The following is a 9,924-nucleotide window of genomic DNA, read 5'->3' as shown; positions in this document are numbered from 1 at the left end:
ATCTCATTCTTCTTTTCGCTGTGCTCGGATGCTTTACCAACCAAAAACGATGGTATTTGATGTCCTGGGGATGAGACTCAGCAGTGAAGTAGTTCAGTGTTCTCACATAGTATTTGTTCACTGTGGCGAGTGAAACAACCCTTTCTTAAATTGATGTCAAACTCCTGAGGACTTAAACAGTTGTATTGTTGTTGTTTGCATTATGTCAAGCACGCTTTTATTAGTTTCCCTTAAGGCTTGAACTTTCAACCACGAAGGGACTCGAACCCTCAATCTTCTGATCCGAAGTCAGACGCCTTGTCCATTAGGCCACGTGGTCACACAAAATCATTGTTTCACAGAGTTACACATACTTTTAAACATTATTTTAAACATTTGATAACAACATATTTTTTGTTTAGTGCAAGTTTGGCAACACTGCAACACTGCTCTTCAATAAGGTGGTTAAATGACTGAAAGAGGGAGGCTGTGTTTGCACGGTCAAATAAGTCCGTCATCAATGGACAACTTTGAAAAAATACTATTTGTGATGGAAAATAGCATCCAAAATCAGTCTGCACAGCTGCATGTAAACAGGAATATTCATTTTCATTAACCATGTAAACAACATGGTAGGAATATTGTCTCTTTCAGAATAAGAGCACTGTGTGCCTGTAAATGTAGCTGATTTGTTTGACTAAAGTTTTTACTGTTTTTGGCCAGTATGGGGATTGAACCCATGACCTTGGCGTTATTAGCACCACGCTCTAACCAGCTGAGCTAACCGGCCCCTTTTTGTAATAAGTTTTCCATTTTGTCTAGAATCAATGAAGGACAGAGCAAAAGCTTTACTTCATTGGTCGAATGCTCGCTTTGCGTGTGAGCCTTAGTGGAATTGATCCCCATAATTTGAAGAGCAAAGCAGCCTTTATTTACTCTGTATCAACACCCTGAAATGTACTCTTCAGAACATCACCACTGTCTCCCTCTTGTTTGCATTGTGCATATGGTACTGTTAAACATGTATTGATGATTTCTCCGTCTGGCTCAAAACTAGACACCTTGTCCTTTGGACCACACAGAGCTTTTAAGTTATTCCCTCTCAGCAACTTCAATGCAGATCTTTACTAATTGTATGAAGAACTGAAGTCACTAATATTTAGTGACACCTGTGTTGGCCTGGTGGCCTGCTGACCGAAACAAGCCCTGTAACCAGGTCACTTGTGACCACCGTCTATGTTGGTTCCTTTGCAGAGGAATCCACTGAAGTACTGGACACTAACTCAGCATGTGAGTAATGGACTAAAATAAACATTATTATCACAGACTTTGTATCAACACCACCACAAAAACAGTTGTTTGCATGATGCTCAACTTTGCAGCAAACATTCTGCCACCAAGAATCCTAAGATCAACTGACCTTTGGAGAAGGTAGCAGAGTTTTTGAGCGTCTTGCTGCTTTTTTGTGGTTGCATTTTGCAGACAATGCAAAATCAGTTCACTGCTGTGTATTCGTGATGTTAGGCAAGCGAAACGTTTGGTCGAGATGAGTACCTGTTGATTCCACTGGGCGTGGGACGTCTACGGGGCATTTTACCTGCAGGATGATGTTGACTTGCTCAGATTTCGTTTCTTTGGTGCTTCTCTCATGAATAAGAAGGCTACAAAGTTAAAACAGTTCATTTCTGTCTGTTTTTATGATCATGAGTCTGTCCAGGACATTCTGTTTTGAAAATTGACTGGATCCTCTCTGCTGTTTGATCTGCTCAGTGCAGTTTGAAGTGGCAACTGTCAAAAACACTCTGCATGTATTTTCTGGGATTTGCTGCAGTGCTGCCCCTTCACTTTGTTTTCCCTTCACCGACGCCAAGCCATCTTTTGAGAAAACTGTTGAACAAGCTCGTACTTTTTGGGCTGCAACATGGAATCCTTCAGAAATACATGCAGTATATTTCTTTTAAATATAATTGTGTTTTTATTTCAGTTGTATTCAGTTGAAAAGGTAGTTTCAATTAGTATGAAATAGTTATACAAAAAATCATTTAATGAGAAAGTAACATTAATCTCAAGGTTTTCTTACCAAGCGTCTTAGTTTTATCCCCATTGTTTTCCCCACACTCTGGATTTCTGCCCTGTGTTTTTTGGATTTGTTTGTCATGGGACATTTTTGCCTTTTGACTTCCTACTCTCTGCACGCCTTTGAGTTAACTTTGTATTGTTGAATTTTAGTTTGCTAAATCATTTGAGCTGCACCTGCTCTGCCTAGTCTGCATTTTGGGTCCATCCTCTTGTTTTGCTGCCTTGCGTGACATGTTACAGTTTTGATAAGTCCAAATCAACAAATTGTCGAGGGCCGAAAAAGCACCCCAGTAGGGTCAGCATAGCTAAATATAGGTCCCTTGGCAAGAGGAATTGTTATGGTTTTGAATTTAATCTGTTATAAAGTCCAGAATTAATTTACCTTGAAAAGAGGCCTAATCCTGACTGGCTGTGGACGGTGATAAGAGTGGAAGTACTCTGCATACACTTTTGCCTCTTGACGTTTCCTATTTTGCTGAAGGTCACTGTTTACGGGTGAAGACACAGACGGCCTTCAGGTAATCTGCAGACATTGTGCAAAATCTCCATAAAGGCATCCTGTTCTCCCCTTTCTGTGCATCATAAATCAATGACACTGCAATGGATTCAACTAAATAAGAACACTGAATAACAAAGAATTAACAGAACAACATATTTGCCAAAACTCTGATGACTGAGATGGATCGTTCAGGAGGAGAAACTATTTCTTATTTTTGTGGCTTCGCAATGAACTAAGAGAATGTCATGGTAACACTCACAATCAATCAACATTCCTATAACATTCTCAGAAAGTTCCATGCAGGTTTCGACTTGAGAACCATTCAAAAATGTCATCAGAAGATTATGTAGATGTTTTTGTGCAATGTACCATTCCCAAATCGTTCTAATAACCATATGAAGTAATGCTTTTTGGGGGGTAATTTTTGTGACGTTCCCCTGAAGTTCCCTGCCAGCAGACGTTAAGATAACCCACAATGTTCTAAGAATGTTGTGCAAATGTTTTGTGCAAGTTAAAGTTCCCAAAACGTTTTAATAAACCAATGAAGATACTTTTTTGGCAAAGGAGAACATTCTGGAAACATAACTTCAATGTTACTTTTAGGTCAGAAAAACCCATTTTAACATCCAAGCAATGTTAGGGGGGAATGTTCAAGTCACCTCTCGTGAACCTTCTACAAACCTTCCCAGAACATTACAGTAACCATATACAGTAACGTTTTTGGGAGGTAATTTTTGTAACGTTCCCTTGAAGTTCCCTGCTGGTAGAGTTTTAGGTAAACCTCAACTTTTAAAGAATGTTATGCAAATGTTTTTGTGCACAAAAATGTAAACATCCAGGGAACACTGCAGGAACATTCAAGGTTCTCTGAACCAGCAGCAAACGTTCCCAGAATGTTTTAGGAACCCAGTTTTGCTATCTGGGTATAGTACATTTTGTTTTAGTTAATAACTGACAGTGTGCCTGTAGCCTCTCTGCTGTGTGTCTTTAATCTTTAATGTACAGTTTGAGTCGTGTCTGTTTATTATTCATCAGCCTGAGGGGAAACTAATCTGTGGTCAGTTTGAGGAGCAAGTCATTTACAAGTTGAGTGTGTTCCCTGCCCACCTTTTACACCACATTAGTGGTGATTTTAAAGACCAACATCAGTACTTTGTGAACTCAGAACACTCATGCTGCAGAAGAAGGCTGGACTGTGTGTCTGCAGTGTTGGCTTGGGGCAGAATAAACCTAAATTGTGTACCAATGTCAGGCAGACGAGAGTCCCGGAGCGATAATTCATGAGAGTTGATAAAGAACTGAGAGCACAGAGGAAACATGGAGAGGGTTTATTCTCTGCCTTTAAAAGCAAGCAGAGAAAAAAGGCCTAGTTGGTGATGCAGTTGATTAGAGAAGCTGAGACTTGGAAGTAAAGGAAGTTTAGATGGTGCAGCTGATCTTTCTTGTAATAAATAACAGCATCAATCCTGTATTTAGTCAGAGAAATACTTGATATATGAAGTGTTTGGGAGGTACTTTCTCTTTCATCCTCTCCAAAAACATGCAGTCAGTGAAATGACATTCATATTTATCTGTCCTTATTTCCTTTTATTCATGACATTTATCACTTTATTAAACCTGTTTAGTTTGAATACACTTTCAATACATTCAAATAATATATATTCTTTTATGTTTTGGCCTCTCAGATCCTTAAAAAGTCACGTGGTGCAACTTACTGCAAATGAGCAGACAGAGAAAACTTTAAAAAAGACATTTTAATGATACACTGAAAAAACAACAACAGAAAACTCAATTTCAAGGCAGCTCTCTTAACAAGATTTTTGAGTCAAACTCTAAAGATTTGATATAAACTAAACAAAGTTTTCACAAACTATAATCTTTTGTTGAGATAATCTACTTTTCTTCTTTATATTAATTTGAATCTTTGAATTTTAGAACCCTCCAAAAACTTCATTTATTTATTTATTTTGTTTTTACAGTGAGTTGTGAAAATAATTTGTCATTATTTGGGTGGAAAATATTAAATTACAAAACATTATTCACTTTCACTTCAATGAATTTACTCAATTTTTGAAGCACTGTTTTGTTTTCTTTTACTTTTTTTTTCTAAAGTAAAACTGAACTGCCCAGGTCTTAAAGAACTCCTCTCTCCTGGCGTCTTATGTAACTCTAATGAAGTGCCACTCTCTGAACTTAAACTTAGAGAGACACACTGACCTCGACTGTGTGCGGCTAATTAATAATATTCAATTCATTAGGATGTACGGCGCAGCCCGCAGGACTTGTAAGACAAAGTAAAGTGGGCTGTAATTAATGTTGTGACCGTTTGACAGGATGGAGAGGTCAGGTTTTAGACAATAGAAGGTCAGGATTAAATGCAAAATCTATTCACTTCTAGGTGCTGGTAGAAATATAGACACCACAATGTTGTGCGTCCATAAATTATAACAACCTGTCTCACTTTTAGAAACAATAAACAGATGAATTGTGTAAGCTACATTATTATATGAAGCATTATTTATGGCCCACCAACACTGTCAAACCAAAGTAATAATAATTACTAAATAATACATCATTACACAACCCTGTTATGTAGAAAGATAAATAAATTAAACTTATACTTTAAATCACAGTTCATGTTGCAATTTCTCTTTTGACTCAAGGTGGCAGCAGCATCCTGTAGCTCCATTTCGCTACATCGATGACCCTTTTGACCCCTGCAACTAAAAAGAAAAAGTAGAATAAAATGTGCATCTCTTATTATATCTAATGTATCTATGCCCATGGAGTCAGGAGGTCTGTCCTTTATTAAAAGCATCATAAGTCGCTGAATTTTTGACTGAATTTCAGGTAGTTTGGCTTGTAGTTTGTAGTTTGGTTTGTTAGAAATGACAGGCGTGTATTTATGATGCAGGACACTTGGTTAAATTAAAAATGCTGTTTTTTCACACCAAAACATGTTGTTTTGTTGATGGTTAGATTAGTTTGCTTACGTAATCAGGTCCTAAATATATTCTTTATTTCTCACTTTATGCAAAATTTCTGTCATGATGTGATTTTGTTTATAAGTGTGAAAATAAATGAAGAATAATTCATGCAAAAGAAAATTTTGAAAGGCACTATGTTAAAATAAAAGTGTAAGTTTCTGGAACTGTACATGATTTGAGCTTTATGATCTTGTGAAGCTACTGAGATTAGACCAGTGACTTCATGAGTGTATCGGGAAAATCAAAAGATAAATTCATACTGAAACTATCTTCTTGATGGAGACTGTTAGATGACATCACACTCAGGCTACAACTAACGATTATTTTCAACATCGATTGATCTGTTGATTTTTTTCAATTAATAGATTAATAGATTAGTCTGTCTTATTTCATCCACAACTCAAATATGTTAAGTTTACTATCAGAGAAGAAAAAAGAAACCAGAAAATACTCATATTTAAGAAGCTGAAATCAGAGAATTTTGACTTTTTTCATCAAAAAATGACTCAAATGGATTAATAGATGATCAAAATGATTGGCGATGAATTTGATAACCAATTAATTGTTGCATCTCTACATCACTGTAATTATAAAACAGCTGTTGCCACCTACTGGTCATTCTTCGTATTGCTGCTTGAACACAAAATAACCAAAAAGGCTATAGAACTAGTTAAGGGACCCTGCTATTTTATTATTACTATTCATATAATTATTTAACATAATATAACATTAACATGCGAATGTGCTGGTACGACCATTATCAATTACCCAGTATACAGTAGTAAGAAGGGCCTGCACTTTTGGTTCAGGAACTGTTCTTGAGAAGGTTTCTGTTTCTTGTTTGCCCCCTTGCAGTGAAATTAAATATTCACCCTTGGTTTGTCTTTTTAAAGATTTCTGACTGCTTGTCGTGTTACTTATGAAAGTTCACACCTGAGAACCTTACATTTGTCTGCACTGCCATTTGAACTGAAGACTATCGATGTTTCACTGAAAATAAAACTGTCTGAGTGCAATGAATTTATATCTGACTTTGTTTGAGTCCTAAAGTATGACAATTTGTCCTCCTTTGTAATGCATTTAGACAACCCTGATATAAATAGATACTGTAGTGAGATCCTAAGTGACCGCCCCCCCAAAAACGCCTTCCGCAAAGGCTCATTAGATTTATAGATTTGGGATGAAACTATTTCTGGGTCTTGAGACATGTATTAATACTCTGCCTCATCCATATCTATGCAGCTGAAGATATATGAGCTCCAGATTTGGAGCTGTGGGTATTTTTCACAGTAATCTGGAGGGATAAATAACAGGATCTCACTGTGAGGAGTGTGTTATGGCTGCAGATGAGTTGATAAAGGATCGTCTGAGAGGTTTTAAAAGTTGCAGCATGTTTATTGTCTAGAGGATGTGACTACAATGTCCTTAAAAACCCCAGAGTCCATTTCTCTTTCTCCATCAAACAAACATAGATTCTTTATTTCCTGAGGGGAAGGAGGAGCAGGATTCTGATAAATGTTAAGTTTCGTTTTATTTTATAGTCCAGAGAAAAGAAAAATGATGCAGCACTGTCTTGTGATAAGAAGCAGCGACACATCTGACCCATCTGTGATACTCACAGACCCATGAACAGGCAGGAGCTGAGTGAAAATACAACTAGAAAACTGACTTAAAGGTGCGGTAGTTCAAATTTTAATTAGAAATACATCACATTTTACTATTCTAATTCAAAACAGGAGGAAACTGTCCTCAGAAGAAAAAAACACACCTTCTCTCATAGCATATGTCCAAAATCTGCATGTTTATGTTGAAGTTCACACTGCAGCGGACAATTAATAAACAAAAACAGATACTATTTATAAGACTAAATGAAAAATCACCATGACTCATCTTTCTTTCAAAGTCTACATTTTCAAATTAACTGACTTTTAATTCAACTCATTAAATAAATTAACTTTGTTCAAGGATTAAATCCAGGCATATATAAATGAAAAATACAGCTGCAACTGCATTTTAGTTGTAAATGTTTAGGTTCTGTTTGAGACAGTTATGTAACATTTAGAGACTTTATGATACTGAATTTTTGGGGCAGATGCCAATATAAGACAGATGTCGATGATATAATGGCCAGTATATAAATGAAGAATATTTTCACCACTTAACCTTTCCGTCAGACAACATTTTCTGACAGGAAAGTCAAAGATCGGTCTCTCCAAATCAACCAAACTCCATTGCTGAAATGATTAATTCTACCTTGCAGATCACAGGACTTGCTCACTAAAACTATTAGTTTTGTTTGTGTTATTGTGTGACTTTGGTGAATCCAAACTGTTCCTTGAAAACATGGAAGTCACATAATAACACAAACAAATAACTGATTTAGTCAGGGGTAGCCCACCAGCTGCTGTGTTCTGCAAGGTTAAATGACTGATTTCACCAGTGGAGTTTGGTTGAGCACTAGAGAGCAATATTTGACTTATATAACAACAGTTTTTCATTGGTAAACATTAAAAATACAGACCACCATTGGCTGTAGGTAATACACTGACTATGGATGAATGCCTCATACAACCCCACTTCAAAAAAATCTGAACTATCCCTTGAACAAGACTGTAATGTGCTGGAATTTTACTGTTGTTTCTGTTCTCATTCATAATTCTTCATCCTAAAACTGTATAGGAATATCAGAAAACTACTTTCTGTGATCTCGAAGTTGAGGAATTTTGCAATTATATAAACTTGTAAGAACATTCAGAGCTGAGACAGGCCAATCTAACTGAAGCTTTCTGTGACAGAAATTGATTATTTTCACTCTCAAAAGTGACAGAGTCATTAAATGTTGAAGCAAAACCTTAATTGTTCAAGCGTGAAATGTAATTCCTGGCTGCAATCCCACCTTTACTGTAAGATGTGGGAGCGCAGAAGGGTTCAGTGACACCAAATCTGCACTACTGGCTCAGGTCCATTGTGGATTATTAAATATACAAACTGTTAGCATTAGGAAGCATACACAAGGGAATTTAACTGTTAATACATCTAAATATTATCTGCCTTTTCCTCTTTCTCAGCTACTTCCCTCCAAAGTCCCCAGTCAGGATGTACTTTTTTGATATAATACTTTACGCTCTCACAAAAACAAACCTAAAAGCAGTATTTCTCTACAGCTTATCCTCCTCTGAGGCTGTGGGGATTATTTTTCAGGCACTCTGACTGACACCAGAGATGCTCTCAGGTTCACCTCACTCTGTGGAGGAATTCACCGTCAACTCTTAAACCACATCATAATATGCAAAACTGTGTGGGGTATTTGGCGAAGTTTCCCTTTGAGATGCTTTTATGCATTATACATTTGATTGAAGAATAATGATCTGCGACCGTCTGATATCACGGAAGGAAAACAAATCAAGAATGCTTCAAACCTCTGAATGTTTTCCTGCTGGTTTAAAGCCCCACTCCATATTGGCATTTTTATTTTCTATTTCTCTAACTTATTCGCTAAAAATGTTGATTAACCCTAATGTTTGCCAAATATTGTTTGACAAATAATTTAATATTGTATTCCATGTTAAAAAAAATTAAGTTGTGGCTAAAAGTGTCATATGTCATCTTCACAAGTGCACTGTCGTAACTCTTTATCACTTTTGACCATCTAGCCAAAAGTGGAGAGTAAAGCACCCAGAGACAAATTATATTTTGTGATTTTGGGCTAACATTATAAGAATAAAATTTAACTTGACTCGAGTATGCACCACACTTCGGCAATACTGTCCCCCTGCCAGAAAGGAGCTCTCTCTCTCTCTGTAGCGTTAGCAAATTACCTGGGGATGTTAGCCACCAAGCATAGAGCTCAGCTCACTCAGCTGTATATGTCCTGCTAAAGTCAACGCTGGCTTTCTTGAGGGACATGTGTAGGAAGCTGGAGGAACCGGGTCCCCTCATTCACCTCACCAGTGAGAGGGGAGAAAGAGGCACCCCGTCCAAGCATCCACGGGGAGCCTGACTCAGAATTTTGTCAGTTGAATCTCATAGACAGCCTGTCATTGCCCTTCATAATCAGAGTCTTCTGGCACTCTGACTGACGAAAAACAAACTTAAAAGACTGCTTGACTGGAAGAATCTTAGGCCACTGCGGCGTCTCCGAGACATGATTCGATTCTTCGACTTTCAGGGGGCAGCCCTAGAAATAACAGCTCAACCTTAAGCTGCATTCCCTCCAGCGGAGTTAAGCTAATGGCTTGAAACAGGGAGTGAGCACGACGCTTTGGCCGTAACGATTGTGGAAGCGGGGAGGGGCAGCGTTGACTTAACCAGCGGGGTATATATAGCTTATTAGCTGAGGGACATGTGGAGGAGTCTGTGAAAGAGCGGACACTGGGTGGA

The 9,924-nt window shown here is 37.6% G+C and overlaps 2 non-coding genes across 2 annotated transcripts; both read right to left on the bottom strand.

Annotated features, from left to right (window-relative positions):
* Positions 1 to 246: 246 nt before the first annotated feature.
* trnar-ucg (transfer RNA arginine (anticodon UCG)) lies at positions 247 to 319 on the bottom strand. The gene has a single exon. It is a non-coding gene; the product is annotated as a tRNA-Arg (tRNA).
* Positions 320 to 695: 376 nt separating this feature from the next.
* trnai-aau (transfer RNA isoleucine (anticodon AAU)) lies at positions 696 to 769 on the bottom strand. The gene has a single exon. It is a non-coding gene; the product is annotated as a tRNA-Ile (tRNA).
* Positions 770 to 9,924: the final 9,155 nt, after the last annotated feature.

This window comes from Lutjanus erythropterus, chromosome 24 (genome assembly GCF_056507025.1).
Source record: "Lutjanus erythropterus isolate fLutEry1 chromosome 24, fLutEry1.hap2, whole genome shotgun sequence".
Taxonomy (NCBI): domain Eukaryota; kingdom Metazoa; phylum Chordata; class Actinopteri; order Lutjaniformes; family Lutjanidae; genus Lutjanus; species Lutjanus erythropterus.
This window is presented reverse-complemented; position numbering and strand designations above follow the sequence as displayed.